General features: G+C 46.7%; 4 non-coding genes and 2 pseudogenes across 4 annotated transcripts; all 6 read left to right on the top strand.

Moving 5' to 3' along the window:
• Nucleotides 1-6,307: 6,307 nt before the first annotated feature.
• Nucleotides 6,308-6,484, top strand: LOC143713755 (U2 spliceosomal RNA; annotated as a pseudogene).
• A 434-nt stretch (nt 6,485-6,918) lies between these two features.
• Nucleotides 6,919-7,082, top strand: LOC143713654 (U1 spliceosomal RNA). Its single transcript, XR_013195208.1, has one exon. It is a non-coding gene; the product is annotated as a U1 spliceosomal RNA (small nuclear RNA).
• Nucleotides 7,083-8,209: 1,127 nt separating this feature from the next.
• Nucleotides 8,210-8,400, top strand: LOC143713658 (U2 spliceosomal RNA). Its single transcript, XR_013195210.1, has one exon. It is a non-coding gene; the product is annotated as a U2 spliceosomal RNA (small nuclear RNA).
• A 434-nt stretch (nt 8,401-8,834) lies between these two features.
• On the top strand, nt 8,835-8,998 carry LOC143713642 (U1 spliceosomal RNA). Its single transcript, XR_013195197.1, has one exon. It is a non-coding gene; the product is annotated as a U1 spliceosomal RNA (small nuclear RNA).
• Nucleotides 8,999-15,597: 6,599 nt separating this feature from the next.
• LOC143713754 (U2 spliceosomal RNA) lies at nt 15,598-15,774 on the top strand (annotated as a pseudogene).
• A 434-nt stretch (nt 15,775-16,208) lies between these two features.
• On the top strand, nt 16,209-16,372 carry LOC143713618 (U1 spliceosomal RNA). The gene has a single exon (XR_013195174.1). It is a non-coding gene; the product is annotated as a U1 spliceosomal RNA (small nuclear RNA).
• The last annotated feature ends 6,106 nt before the right edge of the window (nt 16,373-22,478 follow it).

Here is a 22,478-nt window from a genome sequence, read left to right as displayed (position 1 = left end):
ACCTGACATACAGTCGCCTATGGCCGTATTCATGTTGTTGTTTTTACTGTTTACAGCGCCACCAAGTGGCCAGTCGCCACATCCCTTTTCACCTGAGCACAGGCTGAGCCCGTGCACAGGTGTACCGACTTGGGTGTAATTGTCTCATTCCGTTGGAGAGTTATGGCCATTTAAGTAAAGCCCGCCTCGCCCACTCCCAACGTTTTGGCGTCCCGTCGCCAACGTGAATCGAAATTCCGACTTTTTTCCCCATCGCTGTCGGCAATCAGACTCCAGGGAATCTTTCTGCACCGGTTTGGGTCAGATCGGGCGAAAGACCTAGGACTAGTGTGCAAAAGTAGCTTTTTCACAAAATCCCAAATACCCGAAAATCTCGCCAGCGCAACCATCGAATCCGAGGCCTGCGTCTTGTTCGGCCCGAGCCAAGGATTCCGGTGATGTAAGACACTTGGGTCTGCGACGGACGGTTCAGGAGTTACGAGGCATTTCGTACTTCTGATCGCTGCAGCGCCACCTTGGGGCCGATTGGGCCGAGCCTTGGTGATGTTGTAGACCGGGCGGGTACTACCATCCCTCAAGAGTTTCAAGTCTCTACGACGTACGCTTTGGTCTGCCCGCTCACTTTTAGGGCAGAATGTTTGTTGGTCCAAAATCCCAGTTTGCACTCCAAAGTGTCGTGTTGTGCGCTCTGCTGTGATCCATTTTCGGTGTCAACAGTCAAGCTGAGCTTGTTTGCTGTGAGCTGAGCTTGTTTGTTGGCGACCTTTAGACCCTCTCGCCACGGCCCAGGTGGGCGTGGCCTTTGACGGCTCCCCCGCCTCTGCGTCATTGTGTCATCGCTTCTCGGCCTTTTGGCTAAGATCAAGTGTCTGGTCCTAGGGTAGAGACAGCGAACGCCTCTTGGAGGTTTTTCCGGCTTGGGTCCTTCAGTGACTTGAGCCCCAAACTTTTGAGAGGTACATTGATCCAGCTGCTTTTATTCCGGTTCTGTTTTAAGGTAAGACCTTTTTATCTATTTATTTATTATTTATTTATTTATTGTTTTTTAAAGTTTTAGGCTGTTGGTGTCTCCACCATGTCGGCTGCCCGTGCCGGCATGAGGAGGCACCACAGCGTGCGTTTTTTATTCAAAGAAGTTGAGGGGAAGCTCCTGGGGATGTCACGTCTTGACTTCTCCAGGAAGCTGATCCAAAAAACTCTAAATTTTAAACCTGATGATCTGAATTGCATCGTGACTCTGCCCCTGAACAAAGGATTTGATGTTAGTTTTAGAGCGGTTTCCCACCTGAATGATTTCTGGCACAGATTTGAAGTAGCTAAATCCCAGCTGTCCATGTTTACTGTTGAAAAGCTCTCTGACAACACACTTAAAACTGTGATTGTTAGAATGTTTAATGAGACAGTGACTGGGGAGGACATTTGTGTCTGGCTGGGCAGATTTTGCACAGTTCGAAGCCAGCCAGTCAAGGTTTTAGATGAGGATGGTATTTGGACATGCTCCTGGCGAATTCCCATTAAACAATGGGAAGACGCTGGGGGCTACCAGGGCCTGAAGCATCTGCCTTCTATGATTGTGTTGGGTGAGAACAGAGGCTACATTCACTACCAGGGTATGCCCAAATTATGTAGAAAATGTGGAAAGTTTGGGCACTTAGCTGAAGCATGCCAGGAAATGATATGTGGGAAATGCAGAGAAATTGGTCATACTTTTGAAGAGTGTACCAATGGCAGGCGGTGCAACCTCTGTGGGGAGTCATCCCATCTCTACAGAGATTGCCCTAAAAGTTTTGCCAACAAACTGAAAGGCAACAAAATGGCCGCCCCACATGTGGAACAAACAAAAGAGCAAAGGAAGGAGGAGGCGGTCCCTGAGGTTTTGGCGGGAAATTCTATTTCCCAGCCAGCCTCAGGGAGTGGGCAGGAGGAAGGAAGTGGGGCGGCCACAGGGGCGGAGTCAAGTTTTAACAGCGAACAGAGTGAGGAAGCCGTTCCCCAACAAGAGAGAAGTGAAAACAAAATGGAGGAGGAGGAGGAGGATGCAACGGCTTCCTCACTCTACACCGTATCGGAGGTTAGTGTGGTGGATAGTGGGGGTGAATCCGAGGGTTCACTCCCCAATGCTCAGGTGCAAAAAAGGTCTGCGAGATCTCCTCTGCTTCAAACAGAGGAGAAAAGGCTGCGGGCATCGCATCGGCTAGATAGTTCCTCTTCGTTAGATCTAGACCGTATGTGGCCCGCAGAATCTCCCAATGAAGTCTCCTTTTTGCACGTTAAGCTTAGAACATCGTCACCGAAGGAGCCACAAGAGGTTCTCTCTGTGGACTCTGAGGCGGCGAGCATTTGCCCTCCTGATCCCAGTTTTTCTGGGGAAAAGGAGAAGCAAGTGCTACATGACATAACATGATTTTAATATAACTTTCTGCAGTCTTTTGGTTTTATCCTTCTATTAATGCTTGTATTTTTAACCATACTGCTCATGGCCCTCACTATCTCTACAATCAATGTGAGAAGTGTGAGGTGTACTTTGCGAGCACAGAGTGTGTTATCCTTTTTAAAAACTTTTAAGTCAGATGTGTTTTTATTGCAAGAATGTGGTTTGCCCTTTTTAACAAATTACAGGAAGTGGGAGGAGATTTGGACCCCAGGATTTTCCATTTGGAGTGGGTCCAATTTTAACAAAAATGACGGTGTTGCTATTTTAATAAAAAATCCCAACCTTTTGGTGAAGGGCAGCACTGTGGTGAGGGACGGGCGGGCAATTTTAGCAAATCTGACTTTTTTAGGTAAGGATCTTAACATTTTAAATATGTATGGTTTTACTGAAAAAAATAACAGGTATGAGCTTTTAGAAGACTTGCAACCCCACATGCTAGGCAGGGCTCCCCTAGTGGTAGCAGGGGATTTTAATTGTGTATTATCAAAAAAGGACAGAAGGAGGGTAGGAGAGGATTTTAAGGTCGACAAGACATCGGTTTTATTACAAAATATAGTCAAAGATTTTAAGTTAGTTGACTGTTTTAAAACAATGCATCAAAGAGAGGAAGGCTTCACCTGGTTCAGTGGTGACGGTGCCAGAGCCTCTCGAATTGACTATATTTTTACCAGGGACCTCCCGCCGACCGATGCTACATTGACCCCCCTCTTTTTTTCCGACCATATGATGCTGTCTTGCACTCTTTCACTCCCCACGGGTGTGACTGCAGGGAGAGGGCTGTGGAAGCTGAACTGTTCCCTATTAGAGGACGAGGAACTGGTTAGTGAGTATAGGGAGCAGTTCAGCCAATGGCAGACCCTCCAGGACTTTTACGACTCACGTGCACAGTGGTGGGAGATGGTGAAACAAAGGACAGGACGGTTTTTTAAACAAATTGGAAAGGAAAAAAAGAATAAAGAAAAAAGACGCATGATGGGGTTGCAAAAAAGACTGCAGAGATATTTTAACCTTTTAAACAATGGATTGGATTTTACAAATGAAATAAAAGAAGTAAAGAAAGAAATGTCAGATCTGTCTGAAACAAAGAGCAAAGGTGTCATTTTAAGATGTAGAGAAAGGGAGTTAGAGGAAGGAGAGAAGTGTACCAGGTATTTTTTTAAAAAGACAATAGCTCGGGGAGGGTCGATCAATATTTTAAAAACTTTTAGAGGGGGGGAAGTAAATACAACTGACCTGATTTTAGGGGAAATTGAAAGTTTTTACAGTAATTTATACGGCACTAAAGAGGTACACAATGGCATCTTAGAGGAAGTTTTAGGGTTTTTAGATAAAAAAGTTAAGAGTCCAGATGTGCTTTTATCCCAGGATTTTAATCTTTTAGAATTGGAAAAAGCTTTAAAGGGTTTTAAGAAGGGGAAGTCCCCGGGCATGGACGGACTCCCCTTTGAGTTTTATCTGACTTTCTGGGACATTTTAGCACATGACTTACTTACAGTTTTTAAAGAATTTGAGACTCTTGACAGACTTCCAGACAGCTTTAGAGTAGGGATAGTTACATTACTGTACAAAAAAGGAGACAAGACTGACTTGAGAAACTGGCGACCAATCACTCTTTTAAATTATGATTGTAAACTTTTTAGTAAGATTTTAGCTACACGCATGTCGACTGTTTTAGAGGACGTAATCCACCTGGATCAAGCTTGCGCTGTGCCCGGCAGGAAGATCACGGACAGCCTGGTACTGATCAGAGACGCCATCTGTTATGCGAGAGACAGAAACATTAGGCTTGTAGTCCTAAATTTAGACTTTAAAAAAGCTTTTGATCGGGTCTCGCACCAGTACCTCCTTCAGGTACTGCAAAAAATGGGGTTTCCAGAGAGGTTTATAGCTTGGGTGGGACTGCTGTATGAGGGCTTAAGCAGCAAATTTCTTGCAAATGGGCATCTTTCCAAAGCTGTAAATATCCACACCGGTGTCCGTCAGGGGTGTCCTTTATCTCCCCTTCTGTATGTGGCTTGTATTGAGCCACTGGCACAGATCTTGAGAAGGGATAAATGGATTAAAGGACTAGATATCCCAGGAACTGGTGGACTGACGGCGACCTGCGTTTTATATATGGATGACGTGACCCTTTTAGCGACTGACTTTTTATCAGTACGAAGAGCAATGGACTTGACTGACTGGTACGGTCGGGCCTCGGGCGCCAAGCTTAACAGGAGTAAGTCCGAGGCCCTGCTCTTCGGGCCGTGGGGCGACGTGGACACAGGAGGACTAGATTTGGATTTTAAAGAAAAGGATTTGAAAATTTTAGGAGTAAAATTTGACAGGGAGGGTGGAGGACCAGGAAACTGGACTGACATGTTAGGGAAAGTCAGACAAAGACTGGGCTTTTGGGGACTAAGACAACTGACGTTAGAAGGCAAGATTTTAATTTTTAAAGCAGTGATTTTACCACTAATTTTACTTGTCTGTTCTGTTTTTAGTCCCCCAAGACGATTCCTGGCCAAGTTGGAGAGGGCGGTATTTTATTTCCTGTGGGGGTCCAAGTGGGAACGAATCAAGAGGGAGGTGGTTAAAAAGAAAAAAGAGAATGGCGGGAAAGGCCTCCCAGACCCCCACCTGTTTTTAGGCAGCCGCTTTGCCGCCCTCCATATCCAGTATGCACTGACCCCATCCAGAGAACACAAGACAGCAGCCATGACCCGATTCTGGATGGGGTCATACCTAAGAAGTTTGAAAATTTTACCCATTGATCTTAAAAGTCCAGTGTCTTTTAATTTGTCAAAAGAGCATAGTTTTATTAAGAAATGTTTAAAGAAATATCTTTTAGAAACAAATGATGCCACTGTTTTAACTAATCACAAGTCTCTCGTCTCTCTTGTGCAGGATCGAGAATCGGTGAGTCCAGTTCCAGGCCTCACACTAGGTGAGGCCAAAGACGTTTGGAGGAACGCAGCCCACCCAGCTCTCCAGAACAGGCTTAAGGACCTGTCGTGGATGGTGGCTCATGAGATCCTCCCGGTCAGGGCGGTCATGCACTCCAGAGGCATGGCCAAAAACTCCACCTGCCCACGGTCCGGATGTGGTTCCCCGGAGACCGTTCAACATCTGCTCTGGGAGTGCGGTGCTGCGCGGGACCTGTGGGCCAAGACAGGCCCCCTGTTTTTCCCGTGCCTGCCAGCGGGTGGGGCTCAGGTGGACTATAAGCTCGCCATCCTGGGGGTGGGTCAGGGCTTGAAGGAGTTGACACCACCAACGTTTGCCTCGCTCTGGCTCACCCTCAACCACATCAAGGATGCCATCTGGGTCACCAGAAACCTGCTGGTGGGGAAACGCGTGACGGTCCCCCTCCACGCGTGCGAGCAGAGGATAACATCAACGCTGCAGGGTGGGCCGCACGTCGTTATTCGGATGGGGGGGCCGAGGTCACACGGAGAAGGTCCCGGCCGCCACCGTACCTGGCCGCCCGTAGATGCACCCTCACCACTCTGGCTACGGGAACAGCGGGCCAGCGGGCCGGAGGAGAGGGGATCTCCGCTGGGCACTGGAAGCGAGGAGTCTGGGGCCTGTTCTGGAGACCTGGAGTGAATGGACATTCTTGATAGGGACTCACCCTCGATCCTGTACAAGAGATGTTTTATTTGGCATATTTTATTGTTTTATTGTTTTATATTTGCATTCCTATTTTATTTTAATCCATTTTACCTTTACTTTAAAACAACACACAACATACATGGACTTTTACACAACACATCAACATAACTGATTTTTAACTGTAACTTATGTCCTTTTTGTTGTTTTAAGATATGTGCAAAAATGTGATTTTATAAGGAAAAAATGGATATTGAAAGAATGGAATGAAACAATGTGACAATAAACTTTTTTCGAAAGAAAAAATCTGTTCTTATCAGTTTAATATCTGATACGTGCCCTACCCGGGCACCATATATTAAATTGATTTTTGGAACTGGGAGATGGAAGAGGGGCTTGCTCCGTCCACTCCACGCATCGACCCGGTATTGCAGTACTTCTGGGAACGGTGCACCCCCAAAAACTGTGTTCAATGAAAGAGATGTTTTAGTCTTGTGTGGCAGCAGGTGTTAATGGAAGTAACGTATATTGCTGTGTATGGGTGCTTTAAAGGTGTTGTAGGTGATCATATGCTATACAGGTAATGGTGGTGTGAGAGGGAAAAAAAAACAACAACTCTGTTCTTATCTCGTTTAACATCTGATTCGTCCACTATCCGGTGGCCGCGTATGAAATTGATTTTTGGCTCATGGATCCGGAGCATGAAAACAACATCATCCACAACAACAACAGCAAAAGAGCCCGACTCTGCAGGTTTTTGATGTCTCTCTCTTATCTCTTGGAGTTTTTACGAATGAGCTGATGAGTTGAATCAGGTGTGTGTTTGATTGTCCGACCGTTGGTGAGGATTGCGGAGAGGGACACGGTGCCTCTGACGGGAGGCCTGGGAATTCATACTTACCTGGCAGGGGAGACACCATGATCAGGAAGGTGGTTCACCCAGGGCGAGGCTCGGCCATTGCACTCCGGTTGTGCTGACCCCTGCGAATTCCCCAAATGTGGGAATCTCGACTGCATAATTTATGGTAGTGGGGGACTGCGTTCGCGCTCTCCCCTGGACACACTGGTTAAAAGAGCAGATTGTTCGAGTTCCTCTTCTTCTGGTAGTTAACGACCTGGGAAGTCCAGAGAATTGAACTGCAGTGGTTGATTGAGAGATGTAAAACTCTCAACCTAGGACCAGTCTGCAAAAGTAGGGCTGTTTTTTAGTTTTTTTTTTCATCATTCTTCAAATAATCTCCATTATTCAACCAGCGCTTTTATTGGCAGCAGTGGTCCTAGAAGCAAAGTTGTTCCGAATGAGGAGTTCTATCATGTGGTATGAATACCTTGTGCATGTGTGAAAAATCACCTGACATACAGTCGCCTATGGCCGTATTCATGTTGTTGTTTTTACTGTTTACAGCGCCACCAAGTGGCCAGTCGCCACATCCCTTTTCACCTGAGCACAGGCTGAGCCCGTGCACAGGTGTACCGACTTGGGTGTAATTGTCTCATTCCGTTGGAGAGTTATGGCCATTTAAGTAAAGCCCGCCTCGCCCACTCCCAACGTTTTGGCGTCCCGTCGCCAACGTGAATCGAAATTCCGACTTTTTTCCCCATCGCTGTCGGCAATCAGACTCCAGGGAATCTTTCTGCACCGGTTTGGGTCAGATCGGGCGAAAGACCTAGGACTAGTGTGCAAAAGTAGCTTTTTCACAAAATCCCAAATACCCGAAAATCTCGCCAGCGCAACCATCGAATCCGAGGCATGCGTCTTGTTCGGCCCGAGCCAAGGATTCCGGTGATGTAAGACACTTGGGTCTGCGACGGACGGTTCAGGAGTTACGAGGCATTTCGTACTTCTGATCGCTGCAGCGCCACCTTGGGGCCGATTGGGCCGAGCCTTGGTGATGTTGTAGACCGGGCGGGTACTACCATCCCTCAAGAGTTTCAAGTCTCTACGACGTACGCTTTGGTCTGCCCGCTCACTTTTAGGGCAGAATGTTTGTTGGTCCAAAATCCCAGTTTGCACTCCAAAGTGTCGTGTTGTGCGCTCTGCTGTGATCCATTTTCGGTGTCAACAGTCAAGCTGAGCTTGTTTGCTATGAGCTGAGCTTGTTTGTTGGCGACCTTTAGACCCCCTCGCCACGGCCCAGGTGGGCGTGGCCTTTGACGGCTACCCCGCCTCTGCGTCATTGTGTCATCGCTTCTCGGCCTTTTGGCTAAGATCAAGTGTAGTATCTGTTCTTATCAGTTTAATATCTGATACGTGCCCTACCCGGGCACCATATATTAAATTGATTTTTGGAACTGGGAGATGGAAGAGGGGCTTGCTCCGTCCACTCCACGCATCGACCCGGTATTGCAGTACTTCTGGGAACGGTGCACCCCCAAAAACTGTGTTCAATGAAAGAGATGTTTTAGTCTTGTGTGGCAGCAGGTGTTAATGGAAGTAACGTATATTGCTGTGTATGGGTGCTTTAAAGGTGTTGTAGGTGATCATATGCTATACAGGTAATGGTGGTGTGAGAGGGAAAAAAAAACAACAACTCTGTTCTTATCTCGTTTAACATCTGATTCGTCCACTATCCGGTGGCCGCGTATGAAATTGATTTTTGGCTCATGGATCCGGAGCATGAAAACAACATCATCCACAACAACAACAGCAAAAGAGCCCGACTCTGCAGGTTTTTGATGTCTCTCTCTTATCTCTTGGAGTTTTTACGAATGAGCTGATGAGTTGAATCAGGTGTGTGTTTGATTGTCCGACCGTTGGTGAGGATTGCGGAGAGGGACACGGTGCCTCTGACGGGAGGCCTGGGAATTCATACTTACCTGGCAGGGGAGACACCATGATCAGGAAGGTGGTTCACCCAGGGCGAGGCTCGGCCATTGCACTCCGGTTGTGCTGACCCCTGCGAATTCCCCAAATGTGGGAATCTCGACTGCATAATTTATGGTAGTGGGGGACTGCGTTCGCGCTCTCCCCTGGACACACTGGTTAAAAGAGCAGATTGTTCGAGTTCCTCTTCTTCTGGTAGTTAACGACCTGGGAAGTCCAGAGAATTGAACTGCAGTGGTTGATTGAGAGATGTAAAACTCTCAACCTAGGACCAGTCTGCAAAAGTAGGGCTGTTTTTTAGTTTTTTTTTTCATCATTCTTCAAATAATCTCCATTATTCAACCAGCGCTTTTATTGGCAGCAGTGGTCCTAGAAGCAAAGTTGTTCCGAATGAGGAGTTCTATCATGTGGTATGAATACCTTGTGCATGTGTGAAAAATCACCTGACATACAGTCGCCTATGGCCGTATTCATGTTGTTGTTTTTACTGTTTACAGCGCCACCAAGTGGCCAGTCGCCACATCCCTTTTCACCTGAGCACAGGCTGAGCCCGTGCACAGGTGTACCGACTTGGGTGTAATTGTCTCATTCCGTTGGAGAGTTATGGCCATTTAAGTAAAGCCCGCCTCGCCCACTCCCAACGTTTTGGCGTCCCGTCGCCAACGTGAATCGAAATTCCGACTTTTTTCCCCATCGCTGTCGGCAATCAGACTCCAGGGAATCTTTCTGCACCGGTTTGGGTCAGATCGGGCGAAAGACCTAGGACTAGTGTGCAAAAGTAGCTTTTTCACAAAATCCCAAATACCCGAAAATCTCGCCAGCGCAACCATCGAATCCGAGGCCTGCGTCTTGTTCGGCCCGAGCCAAGGATTCCGGTGATGTAAGACACTTGGGTCTGCGACGGACGGTTCAGGAGTTACGAGGCACTTCGTACTTCTGATCGCTGCAGCGCCACCTTGGGGCCGATTGGGCCGAGCCTTGGTGATGTTGTAGACCGGGCGGGTACTACCATCCCTCAAGAGTTTCAAGTCTCTACGACGTACGCTTTGGTCTGCCCGCTCACTTTTAGGGCAGAATGTTTGTTGGTCCAAAATCCCAGGTTGCACTCCAAAGTGTCGTGTTGTGCGCTCTGCTGTGATCCATTTTCGGTGTCAACAGTCAAGCTGAGCTTGTATTGCTGTGAGCTGAGCTTGTTTGTTGGCGACCTTTAGACCCTCTCGCCACGGCCCAGGTGGGCGTGGCCTTTGACGGCTCCCCCGCCTCTGCGTCATTGTGTCATCGCTTCTCGGCCTTTTGGCTAAGATCAAGTGTCTGGTCCTAGGGTAGAGACAGCGATCGCCTCTTGGAGGTTTTTCCGGCTTGGGTCCTTCAGTGACTTGAGCCCCAAACTTTTGAGAGGTACATTGATCCAGCTGCTTTTATTCCGGTTCTGTTTTAAGGTAAGACCTTTTTATCTATTTATTTATTATTTATTTATTTATTGTTTTTTAAAGTTTTAGGCTGTTGGTGTCTCCACCATGTCGGCTGCCCGTGCCGGCATGAGGAGGCACCACAGCGTGCGTTTTTTATTCAAAGAAGTTGAGGGGAAGCTCCTGGGGATGTCACGTCTTGACTTCTCCAGGAAGCTGATCCAAAAAACTCTAAATTTTAAACCTGATGATCTGAATTGCATCGTGACTCTGCCCCTGAACAAAGGATTTGATGTTAGTTTTAGAGCGGTTTCCCACCTGAATGATTTCTGGCACAGATTTGAAGTAGCTAAATCCCAGCTGTCCATGTTTACTGTTGAAAAGCTCTCTGACAACACACTTAAAACTGTGATTGTTAGAATGTTTAATGAGACAGTGACTGGGGAGGACATTTGTGTCTGGCTGGGCAGATTTTGCACAGTTCGAAGCCAGCCAGTCAAGGTTTTAGATGAGGATGGTATTTGGACATGCTCCTGGCGAATTCCCATTAAACAATGGGAAGACGCTGGGGGCTACCAGGGCCTGAAGCATCTGCCTTCTATGATTGTGTTGGGTGAGAACAGAGGCTACATTCACTACCAGGGTATGCCCAAATTATGTAGAAAATGTGGAAAGTTTGGGCACTTAGCTGAAGCATGCCAGGAAATGATATGTGGGAAATGCAGAGAAATTGGTCATACTTTTGAAGAGTGTACCAATGGCAGGCGGTGTAACCTCTGTGGGGAGTCATCCCATCTCTACAGAGATTGCCCTAAAAGTTTTGCCAACAAACTGAAAGGCAACAAAATGGCCGCCCCACATGTGGAACAAACAAAAGAGCAAAGGAAGGAGGAGGCGGTCCCTGAGGTTTTGGCGGGAAATTCTATTTCCCAGCCAGCCTCAGGGAGTGGGCAGGAGGAAGGAAGTGGGGCGGCCACAGGGGCGGAGTCAAGTTTTAACAGCGAACAGAGTGAGGAAGCCGTTCCCCAACAAGAGAGAAGTGAAAACAAAATGGAGGAGGAGGAGGAGGATGCAACGGCTTCCTCACTCTACACCGTATCGGAGGTTAGTGTGGTGGATAGTGGGGGTGAATCCGAGGGTTCACTCCCCAATGCTCAGGTGCAAAAAAGGTCTGCGAGATCTCCTCTGCTTCAAACAGAGGAGAAAAGGCTGCGGGCATCGCATCGGCTAGATAGTTCCTCTTCGTTAGATCTAGACCGTATGTGGCCCGCAGAATCTCCCAATGAAGTCTCCTTTTTGCACGTTAAGCTTAGAACATCGTCACCGAAGGAGCCACAAGAGGTTCTCTCTGTGGACTCTGAGGCGGCGAGCATTTGCCCTCCTGATCCCAGTTTTTCTGGGGAAAAGGAGAAGCAAGTGCTACATGACATAACATGATTTTAATGTAACTTTCTGCAGTCTTTTGGTTTTATCCTTCTATTAATGCTTGTATTTTTAACCATACTGCTCATGGCCCTCACTATCTCTACAATCAATGTGAGAAGTGTGAGGTGTACTTTGCGAGCACAGAGTGTGTTATCCTTTTTAAAAACTTTTAAGTCAGATGTGTTTTTATTGCAAGAATGTGGTTTGCCCTTTTTAACAAATTACAGGAAGTGGGAGGAGATTTGGACCCCAGGATTTTCCATTTGGAGTGGGTCCAATTTTAACAAAAATGACGGTGTTGCTATTTTAATAAAAAATCCCAACCTTTTGGTGAAGGGCAGCACTGTGGTGAGGGACGGGCGGGCAATTTTAGCAAATCTGACTTTTTTAGGTAAGGATCTTAACATTTTAAATATGTATGGTTTTACTGAAAAAAATAACAGGTATGAGCTTTTAGAAGACTTGCAACCCCACATGCTAGGCAGGGCTCCCCTAGTGGTAGCAGGGGATTTTAATTGTGTTTTATCAAAAAAGGACAGAAGGAGGGTAGGAGAGGATTTTAAGGTCGACAAGACATCGGTTTTATTACAAAATATAGTCAAAGATTTTAAGTTAGTTGACTGTTTTAAAACAATGCATCAAAGAGAGGAAGGCTTCACCTGGTTCAGTGGTGACGGTGCCAGAGCCTCTCGAATTGACTATATTTTTACCAGGGACCTCCCGCCGACCGATGCTACATTGACCCCCCTCTTTTTTTCCGACCATATGATGCTGTCTTGCACTCTTTCACTCCCCACGGGTGTGACTGCAGGGAGAGGGCTGTGGAAGCTGAACTGTTCCCTATTAGAGGACGAGGAACTGGTTAGTGAGTATAGGGAGCAGTTCAGCCAATGGCAGACCCTCCAGGACTTTTACGACTCACGTGCACAGTGGTGGGAGATGGTGAAACAAAGGACAGGACGGTTTTTTAAACAAATTGGAAAGGAAAAAAAGAATAAAGAAAAAAGACGCATGATGGGGTTGCAAAAAAGACTGCAGAGATATTTTAACCTTTTAAACAATGGATTGGATTTTACAAATGAAATAAAAGAAGTAAAGAAAGAAATGTCAGATCTGTCTGAAACAAAGAGCAAAGGTGTCATTTTAAGATGTAGAGAAAGGGAGTTAGAGGAAGGAGAGAAGTGTACCAGGTATTTTTTTAAAAAGACAATAGCTCGGGGAGGGTCGATCAATATTTTAAAAACTTTTAGAGGGGGGGAAGTAAATACAACTGACCTGATTTTAGGGGAAATTGAAAGTTTTTACAGTAATTTATACGGCACTAAAGAGGTACACAATGGCATCTTAGAGGAAGTTTTAGGGTTTTTAGATAAAAAAGTTAAGAGTCCAGATGTGCTTTTATCCCAGGATTTTAATCTTTTAGAATTGGAAAAAGCTTTAAAGGGTTTTAAGAAGGGGAAGTCCCCGGGCATGGACGGACTCCCCTTTGAGTTTTATCTGACTTTCTGGGACATTTTAGCACATGACTTACTTACAGTTTTTAAAGAATTTGAGACTCTTGACAGACTTCCAGACAGCTTTAGAGTAGGGATAGTTACATTACTGTACAAAAAAGGAGACAAGACTGACTTGAGAAACTGGCGACCAATCACTCTTTTAAATTATGATTGTAAACTTTTTAGTAAGATTTTAGCTACACGCATGTCGACTGTTTTAGAGGACGTAATCCACCTGGATCAAGCTTGCGCTGTGCCCGGCAGGAAGATCACGGACAGCCTGGTACTGATCAGAGACGCCATCTGTTATGCGAGAGACAGAAACATTAGGCTTGTAGTCCTAAATTTAGACTTTGAAAAAGCTTTTGATCGGGTCTCGCACCAGTACCTCCTTCAGGTACTGCAAAAAATGGGGTTTCCAGAGAGGTTTATAGCTTGGGTGGGACTGCTGTATGAGGGCTTAAGCAGCAAATTTCTTGCAAATGGGCATCTTTCCAAAGCTGTAAATATCCACAGCGGTGTCCGTCAGGGGTGTCCTTTATCTCCCCTTCTGTATGTGGCTTGTATTGAGCCACTGGCACAGATCTTGAGAAGGGATAAATGGATTAAAGGACTAGATATCCCAGGAACTGGTGGACTGACGGCGACCTGCGTTTTATATATGGATGACGTGACCCTTTTAGCGACTGACTTTTTATCAGTACGAAGAGCAATGGACTTGACTGACTGGTACGGTCGGGCCTCGGGCGCCAAGCTTAACAGGAGTAAGTCCGAGGCCCTGCTCTTCGGGCCGTGGGGCGACGTGGACACAGGAGGACTAGATTTGGATTTTAAAGAAAAGGATTTGAAAATTTTAGGAGTAAAATTTGACAGGGAGGGTGGAGGACCAGGAAACTGGACTGACATGTTAGGGAAAGTCAGACAAAGACTGGGCTTTTGGGGACTAAGACAACTGACGTTAGAAGGCAAGATTTTAATTTTTAAAGCAGTGATTTTACCACTAATTTTACTTGTCTGTTCTGTTTTTAGTCCCCCAAGACGATTCCTGGCCAAGTTGGAGAGGGCGGTATTTTATTTCCTGTGGGGGTCCAAGTGGGAACGAATCAAGAGGGAGGTGGTTAAAAAGAAAAAAGAGAATGGCGGGAAAGGCCTCCCAGACTTCACCTGTTTTTAGGCAGCCGCTTTGCCGCCCTCCATATCCAGTATGCACTGACCCCATCCAGAGAACACAAGACAGCAGCCATGACCCGATTCTGGATGGGGTCATACCTAAGAAGTTTGAAAATTTTACCCATTGATCTTAAAAGTCCATTGTCTTTTAATTTGTCAAAAGAGCATAGTTTTATTAAGAAATTTTTAAAGAAATATCTTTTAGAAACAAATGATGCCACTGTTTTAACTAATCACAAGTCTCTCGTCTCTCTTGTGCAGGATCGAGAATCGGTGAGTCCAGTTCCAGGCCTCACACTAGGTGAGGCCAAAGACGTTTGGAGGAACGCAGCCCACCCAGCTCTCCAGAACAGGCTTAAGGACCTGTCGTGGATGGTGGCTCATGAGATCCTCCCGGTCAGGGCGGTCATGCACTCCAGAGGCATGGCCAAAAACTCCACCTGCCCACGGTCCGGATGTGGTTCCCCGGAGACCGTTCAACATCTGCTCTGGGAGTGCGGCGCTGCGCGGGACCTGTGGGCCAAGACAGGCCCCCTGTTTTTCCCGTGCCTGCCAGCGGGTGGGGCCCAGGTGGACTATAAGCTCGCCATCCTGGGGGTGGGTCAGGGCTTGAAGGAGTTGACACCACCAACGTTTGCCTCGCTCTGGCTCACCCTCAACCACATCAAGGATGCCATCTGGGTCACCAGAAACCTGCTGGTGGGGAAACGCGTGACGGTCCCCCTCCACGCGTGCGAGCAGAGGATAACATCAACGCTGCAGGGTGGGCCGCACGTCGTTATTCGGATGGGGGGGCCGAGGTCACACGGAGAAGGTCCCGGCCGCCACCGTACCTGGCCGCCCGTAGATGCACCCTCACCACTCTGGCTACGGGAACAGCGGGCCAGCGGGCCGGAGGAGAGGGGATCTCCGCTGGGCACTGGAAGCGAGGAGTCTGGGGCCTGTTCTGGAGACCTGGAGTGAATGGACATTCTTGATAGGGACTCACCCTCGATCCTGTACAAGAGATGTTTTATTTGGCATATTTTATTGTTTTATTGTTTTATATTTGCATTCCTATTTTATTTTAATCCATTTTACCTTTACTTTAAAACAACACACAACATACATGGACTTTTACACAACACATCAACATAACTGATTTTTAACTGTAACTTATGTCCTTTTTGTTGTTTTAAGATATGTGCAAAAATGTGATTTTATAAGGAAAAAATGGATATTGAAAGAATGGAATGAAACAATGTGACAATAAACTTTTTTCGAAAGAAAAAATCTGTTCTTATCAGTTTAATATCTGATACGTGCCCTACCCGGGCACCATATATTAAATTGATTTTTGGAACTGGGAGATGGAAGAGGGGCTTGCTCCGTCCACTCCACGCATCGACCCGGTATTGCAGTACTTCTGGGAACGGTGCACCCCCAAAAACTGTGTTCAATGAAAGAGATGTTTTAGTCTTGTGTGGCAGCAGGTGTTAATGGAAGTAACGTATATTGCTGTGTATGGGTGCTTTAAAGGTGTTGTAGGTGATCATATGCTATACAGGTAATGGTGGTGTGAGAGGGAAAAAAAAACAACAACTCTGTTCTTATCTCGTTTAACATCTGATTCGTCCACTATCCGGTGACCGCGTATGAAATTGATTTTTGGCTCATGGATCCGGAGCATGAAAACAACATCATCCACAACAACAACAGCAAAAGAGCCCGACTCTGCAGGTTTTTGATGTCTCTCTCTTATCTCTTGGAGTTTTTACGAATGAGCTGATGAGTTGAATCAGGTGTGTGTTTGATTGTCCGACCGTTGGTGAGGATTGCGGAGAGGGACACGGTGCCTCTGACGGGAGGCCTGGGAATTCATACTTACCTGGCAGGGGAGACACCATGATCAGGAAGGTGGTTCACCCAGGGCGAGGCTCGGCCATTGCACTCCGGTTGTGCTGACCCCTGCGAATTCCCAAAATGTGGGAATCTCGACTGCATAATTTATGGTAGTGGGGGACTGCGTTCGCGCTCTCCCCTGGACACACTGGTTAAAAGAGCAGATTGTCAGAGTTCCTCTTCTTCTGGTAGTTAACGACCTAGGAAGTCCAGAGAATTGAACTGCAGTGGTTGATCGAGAGATGTAAAACTCTCAACCTAGGACCAGTCTGCAAAAGTAGGGCTGTTTTTTAGTTTTTTTTTTCATCATTCTTCAAATAATCTCCATTATTCAACCAGCGCTTTTATTGGCAGCAGTGGTCCTAGAAGGAAAGTTGTTCCGAATGAGGAGTTCTATCATGTGGTATGAATACCTTGTGCATGTGTGAAAAATCACCTGACATACAGTCGCCTATGGCCGTATTCATGTTGTTGTTTTTACTGTTTACAGCGCCACCAAGTGGCCAGTCGCCACATCCCTTTTCACCTGAGCACAGGCTGAGCCCGTGCACAGGTGTACCGACTTGGGTGTAATTGTCTCATTCCGTTGGAGAGTTATGGCCATTTAAGTAAAGCCCGCCTCGCCCACTCCCAACGTTTTGGCGTCCCGTCGCCAACGTGAATCGAAATTCCGACTTTTTTCCCCATCGCTGTCGGCAATCAGACTCCAGGGAATCTTTCTGCACCGGTTTGGGTCAGATCGGGCGAAAGACCTAGGACTAGTGTGCAAAAGTAGCTTTTTCACAAAATCCCAAATACCCGAAAATCTCGCCAGCGCAACCATCGAATCCGAGGCATGCGTCTTGTTCGGCCCGAGCCAAGGATTCCGGTGATGTAAGACACTTGGGTCTGCGACGGACGGTTCAGGAGTTACGAGGCATTTCGTACTTCTGATCGCTGCAGCGCCACCTTGGGGCCGATTGGGCCGAGCCTTGGTGATGTTGTAGACCGGGCGGGTACTACCATCCCTCAAGAGTTTCAAGTCTCTACGACGTACGCTTTGGTCTGCCCGCTCACTTTTAGGGCAGAATGTTTGTTGGTCCAAAATCCCAGTTTGCACTCCAAAGTGTCGTGTTGTGCGCTCTGCTGTGATCCATTTTCGGTGTCAACAGTCAAGCTGAGCTTGTTTGCTGTGAGCTGAGCTTGTTTGTTGGCGACCTTTAGACCCTCTCGCCACGGCCCAGGTGGGCGTGGCCTTTGACGGCTCCCCCGCCTCTGCGTCATTGTGTCATCGCTTCTCGGCCTTTTGGCTAAGATCAAGTGTCTGGTCCTAAGGTAGAGACAGCGATCGCCTCTTGTTGGACTTGGTCTCGTGTGTTGCTTGTCACACGGGACACACACCCTTCAGGAGGTACATTGACAAGCGGCTTTTAATTGACGACTCGTTCTACGAGGAATCTTCTGGTTTTAAGGTAAGCAGGTTTTAATTTATTTATTGTATATTTATTGTTGGGTTTTAGCCGCAGCAGGCTAGTGGTGCCTCCAACATGTCGGCTGCTCGTGCCGGCATGAGGAGGCACCACAGCGTGCGTTTTAAATTTAAACCAAAAGAGGATGGCACTCTCCGGGTCATGTCCAGGCTGGACTTTTCTAGGAAGTGCATCCAACAGTTACTCGGTTTTAAGGTTGTGGACATAAACTGCCTGTTGACTCTGCCCCTGAATCATGGCTTTGATGTAAGTTTTGCTTCTGCTTCCTTGCTAAGTACTTTTTGGACTCGATTTGAAATGTGTAAAGCCAATTTCTCCATGTTCACTGTGGAAAAACTGACTGATAATTCACTGAAAGTTGTGATTGTCAGGATGTTTAATGAAACAGTTAGTGGAGAAGATATTTCTGTATGGTTGGCAAGATATTGCTCTATTCGTGGACAACCAGTCAAGGTTTTAGATGAAGACGGTATCTGGAGCTGTGCGTGGAGAGTGCCCATTAAACAATGGGCAGATCCCAACAGCTACCATGGCCTGAGTCAAATACCTTCTATGATTGTGTTGGGAGAGAATAGAGGCTACATCCATTACCAAGGGATGCCCAAGCTATGCCGCAAGTGTGGCAAACTTGGACATCTCGCCGAGGCATGCCAAGAAGTAGTGTGTAGGAAGTGCAGAGAAATTGGGCACATTTTTGAAGAGTGCCAAAATGGCAGAAAGTGCAACCTCTGTGGAGAATCATCCCATCTCTACAGAGACTGCCCTAAAAGTTTTGCCAACAAGTTAAAAAGCAACAAAATGGCCGCCCCACCCAAAGAACAAACAATTGAGGAGGCGGGCCCCGAGGTTTCGGCGGGAAATTCAAACCCCCAGCCAGCCTCAGGGATTGGACAGGAAGGAGGAAGTGGGGCGGCCACAGGGGCGGAGTCAATTCTGGCAGTTGGTGAGGGGGAGGAAGCCAATCCTCAAAATGAAATTGAAAAAGAAGACAGTATGGAGGATGAAGAGGAGGAAATGGCTTCCTCCCTAGTAACCGTGTCTGAGGTTAGTGTGTCCACGAGTGGGAGTGAAACAGATGTTTCGCTCCCCAATGCTCAAGTGCAGAAAAGAACTGCGAGATCTCCTCTGGTTCAAACAGAGGAGAAAAAGCTGCGGGTAGCGCATCGGCTAGATAGTTCCCCCATGGAAGATCTAGACCGTATGTGGCCCGCAGAATCTCCTAATGAAGTCTCTTTTCTGCATTTCAAGCTAAGAACATCATCGCCAAAGGATTCGCAAGAGGCCTTCTCTGCGAGCCCTGAGGCGTCAAGCACTTGCCCCCCTGATCCCAGCTCATCTGGGGAAAAGGGAAGGCAAGTGCAACAAGAAATAACATGATTTTAATTATACCTCTGTAGTCCCTTGGTTGCTTTTAAATGTCTCACACCCTTTTAACCATACTGCTCATGGCTCTCACTATCTCCACAATCAATGTGAGAAGTGTGAAGAGCAATATACGAGCACAGAGTGTGTTATCCTTTTTAAAATCTTTTAAGTCAGATGTGTTTTTATTGCAAGAATGTGGTCTGCCTTTTTTAACAAATTACAGGAAGTGGGAGGAGATTTGGACCCCAGGACTTTCCATCTGGAGTGGGTCCAATTTTAACAAAAATGACGGTGTTGCTATTTTAGTAAAAAATCCCCATGTTTTGGTGAAGGGCAGCACTGTGGTGAGGGATGGGCGGGCAATTTTAGCTAATCTGACTTTTTTAGGTAAGGATTTTAACATTTTAAATGTGTATGGTTTTACAGGTAAAAACAACAGGTATGAGCTTTTAGAAGACCTGCAGCCCCACATGCTCGGGAGGGCTCCCCTAGTGGTAGCAGGGGATTTTAATTGTGTTTTATCAAGACAGGATAGAAAGAGGGTAGGAGAGGATTTTAAGGTCGACAAGACATCGGTTTTATTACAAAATATAGTCAAAGATTTTAAGTTAGTTGACTGCTTTAAAACAATGCATCAAAGAGAGGAGGGCTTCACCTGGTTCAGTGGTGATGGCGCCAGAGCCTCTCGAATTGACTATGTTTTTACAAGGGACTGCCCGCCGACCGATGCTACATTGAGCCCCCTCTTCTTTTCTGATCACATGATGCTCTCCTGCACCCTTTCACTACCCACGGGTGTGACCGTAGGGGGAGGGCTGTGGAAGCTGAACTGCTCCCTATTAGAGGATGAGGAAGTGATTAGTGAATATAGGGAGCAGTTCAGCCAATGGCAGACCCTCCAAGACTTTTTCGACTCACGTGCACAGTGGTGGGAGATGGTGAAACAAAGGACAGGACGGTTTTTTAAACAAATTGGAAAAGAAAAAAAGAATAAAGAAAAAAGACGCATGATGGGGCTGCAAAAAAGACTGCAGAGATATTTTAACCTTTTAAACAGTGGATTGGATTTTACAGAAGAAATTAAAGAAGTAAAGAAAGAAATGTCAGATTTGTCCGAAACAAAGACTAAAGGTGTCATTTTAAGATGTAAGGAGAGAGAAATAGAAGAAGGGGAAAAGTGTACTAGATATTTTTTTAAAAAGACAATAACACGGGGAGGGTCAATTAATACTTTAAAAACTTTTACAGGTGGGGAGGTAAATACAACAGATCTGATTTTAGGGGAAATTGAAAGTTTTTACAATAATTTATACAGCACTAAAGAGGTACACAATGGCATCTTAGAGGAAGTTTTAGGGTTTTTAGACAAAAAGGTAAAGAGTCCAGATGTGCTTTTATCCCAAGATTTTACTCTTTTAGAAATGCACAAAGCGCTAAAAGGTTTTAAAAAGGGGAAGTCCCCAGGCTTGGATGGACTCCCCTTTGAGTTTTATCTGACTTTCTGGGACATTTTAGCACACGACTTATTGACAGTTTTTAAAGAACTTGAGACTCTTGACAGACTTCCAGACAGCTTTAGAGTAGGGATAGTTACATTACTATACAAAAAAGGGGACAAGACTGACCTGAGAAACTGGCGACCAATCACTCTTTTAAATTATGATTGTAAACTTTTTAGTAAGATTTTAGCTACACGTATGTCGACTGTTTTAGAGGACGTAATCCACCTGGATCAAGCATGCGCTGTGCCCGGCAGGAAGATCACGGACAGCCTGGTACTGATCAGAGACGCCATCTGTTTTGCGAGAGACAGAAACATTCGGCTAGTAGTCCTAAATTTAGATTTCGAAAAAGCCTTTGATCGCGTCTCGCACCAGTACCTGTTCCAGGTACTGGAAAAAATGGGGTTTCCTGGGAGGTTTATAGCCTGGGTGGGACTGCTGTACAACGATCTGTCTAGCAGAATTTTGGTTAACGGGCATTTATCCAAAGCTGTAAAACTCTACAGCGGCGTCCGTCAGGGGTGTCCTTTATCTCCCCTTCTGTATGTGGCTTGTATTGAGCCACTGGCACAAATCTTGAGAAGGGATAAATGGATTAAAGGACTAGACATCCCAGGGACTGGTGGACTGACGGCGACCTGTGTTTTATATATGGATGACGTGACCCTTTTAGCGACTGACCTTTTATCAGTACGAAGAGCAATGGACTTGACTGACTGGCACGGTCGGGCCTCGGGCGCCAAGCTCAATAGGAGTAAGTCCGAGGCCCAGCTCTTCGGGCCGTGGGGGAACGTGGACACAGTTGGACTAGATTTGGATTTTAAAGACAATGATTTGAAAATTTTAGGTGTAAAATTTGACAGAGAGGGTGGAGGACAAGGAAACTGGACTGACATGTTAGGGAAAGTCAGGCAAAGACTGGGCTTTTGGGGACTGAGACAATTGACGTTTGAAGGCAAGATTTTAATTTTTAAAGCTGTGATTTTACCACTGATTTTACTTGTCTGTTCTGTTTTTAGTCCCCCAAGACGATTCCTGACCAACCTGGAGAGGGCGGTATTTTATTTCCTGTGGGGGTCCAAGTGGGAACGACTAAAGAGGGAGGTCGTCAAAAAGAAAAAAGAGAATGGCGGGAAAGGCCTCCCAGACCCCCACCTGTTTTTAGGCAGCCGCTTTGCCGCCCTCCACATCCAGTACGCACTGACCCCATCCAGAGAACACAAGACAGCAGCCATGACCCGATTCTGGATGGGGTCATACCTAAGAACTTTGAAAATTTTACCCATTGATCTTAAAAGTCCTGTGTCTTTTAATTTGTCAAAAGAGCATAGTTTTATTAAGAAATTTTTAAAGAAATATCTTTTAGAGACAAATGATGCCACCATTTTAACTAACCATAAGTCTCTTATCTCTCTTGTGCAGGATCGAGAATCGGTGAGCCCGGTTCCAGGCCTCACACTAGGTGAGGCCAAAGATGTTTGGAGGAACGCAGCCCACCCAGCTCTCCAGAACAGGCTTAAAGACTTGTCGTGGATGGTGGCTCATGAGATCCTCCCGGTCAGGGCGGTTATGCACTCCAGAGGCATGGCCAAAAACTCCACCTGCCCACGGTCCGGATGTGGTTCCCCGGAGACCGTTCGACATCTGCTCTGGGAGTGCGGCGAAGCGCGGGACCTGTGGGCCAAGACCGGCCCCCTGTTTTTCCCGTGCCTGCCAGCGGGTGGGGCCCAGGTGGACTACAAGCTCGCCATCCTGGGGGTGGGTCAGGGCTTGAAGGAGCTGACACAACCAAAATTTTCCTCGCTCTGGCTCACCCTAAACGTGATCAAGGATGCCATCTGCGTCACCAGAAATCTGCTGGTGGGGAAACGCGTGACGGTCCCCCTCCACGCGTGCGAGCAGAAAATAAGAT

Source organism: Siphateles boraxobius, unplaced genomic scaffold (genome assembly GCF_051911475.1).
Source record: "Siphateles boraxobius isolate OS27281-9 unplaced genomic scaffold, OSU_SipBor_1 52, whole genome shotgun sequence".
In the NCBI taxonomy this organism is placed as follows: domain Eukaryota; kingdom Metazoa; phylum Chordata; class Actinopteri; order Cypriniformes; family Leuciscidae; genus Siphateles; species Siphateles boraxobius.
This window is presented reverse-complemented; position numbering and strand designations above follow the sequence as displayed.